We start from the raw sequence: 1501 nt of genomic DNA, 5'->3' as shown, positions 1-1501 counted from the left end.
TAAAAAAAATTAAAAAAGCTAACTATTAAAACATTCAAGTTCTTCTCAAAACAGCAGGACAATTTTCAGAGTAGAATCCCTCAGGACCTTCGAATGAGAAAGAAGAACAGGCAGAGGAGCCGGTACCACGGCTCCCTCCCACTGCTCTGATTTCAAGGGCTCAGAGTCTCTGCAGAGAGCGTACAACCTGAACGTTTGCAGTAGAGGACAAAGAGTTTAACGTGTCAGCCTGTCACTCCACTAAAATTCCTCCTCAGGCATAAGAAGAAGATTGGTGAGTGTTACTATTTAGTGTGTCGTATGCATGTGTGTATAGATAAAAGATAGAACTTTATTGTGTGTTCTTTGACACAAACTTTACCATTAATTATTTCAAAGTTAGCCTAACTTCTGCCTTGCAGGGTATAGATAGTATTTAGCTGGCTACCCTGAGAACAAAGCTTTGATTTTAGATTCATCACTGACAAACTTTGTGACCTTCCTGTGACTTAATTTTCTCATTTTTAATGATATGGATAGATACAGAATGAATAACTGAGGTTTTTTTTAACTTCAATATTTTGTTTACCTATGAATAAACATAAAATTACTCTTTCAAGTGCGCTGTTTAACTTATTTATGTCTAGAAAAAAAAAAAAAACACAGGGCATGGTTAGTTTTATCTTTCCTGCTTGTCAGGCACAGAATGGAGAATTAGAAAGAATGAGTAACCCGAAGAAGTAGACTTTCACCACCTGTTGAGCAGACGTTACATACACTCAGCCTTCATACTCCCATGAAGGGACTGCCAAGCCATGCAGCTTCCATGGGTGATGTAATAGCTATTGTAAATTTTTGAGACCCAAACAAGCTAGGTATTTGAAGTCTGTTGAAACTCTAAAGCACTAGCAAAGTTTGGGTTTGGTATGTATTATTAGTTGAATCTCATATCACCAGATAAATTATTTATTTAATTTAAGACTATTTCTATTAAATAGATTATCTTTCGCCTGGATCGGTTGGGAGTGTCAAACATGCATATGTGTTGAAAGGCAGGTTCCTAAAATTGCAAGCGAACTGAATGAATGAATATAATATCTTAAGTATTAGATATCATGAAAGAGCTACATTATTTTCAATCTCCACAACCATTTACCTGTCAAATATTTAATAATTATCTACTATGGATCCCTTTGTTCTAAGTGAATTTGACTGAAGAACAATCCAGATGGGCTTTAGGGTCAGTAATCACTTAAGGGCTTTGAACAGAACCTATTTTCTTACAGACTCTTAAGACTATTGCCCTGTTGAGGTCCATAAAATACATTTGACCTTGTAGTCAATCTCTTGGCATGTATGAACAAGTTCAAATTGCCAAATTCCCACAGGGACATAACACTAAGTTTTACATGTAACACAAGTGTTTCATGAACAGACGTTGCAGAAAAACTTACGCATAGGTAGGCTCTTTGAGACTAAAAGAACAAACAACAAACCAAGAAACAAACAACAACAACAACAA

The sequence above is a fragment of the Microtus ochrogaster genome, linkage group LG7_11 (genome assembly GCF_000317375.1).
Source record: "Microtus ochrogaster isolate Prairie Vole_2 linkage group LG7_11, MicOch1.0, whole genome shotgun sequence".
Classification (NCBI taxonomy): domain Eukaryota; kingdom Metazoa; phylum Chordata; class Mammalia; order Rodentia; family Cricetidae; genus Microtus; species Microtus ochrogaster.
The sequence above is the reverse complement of the archived record's forward strand: the minus strand, read 5'-3'. Positions refer to the sequence as shown.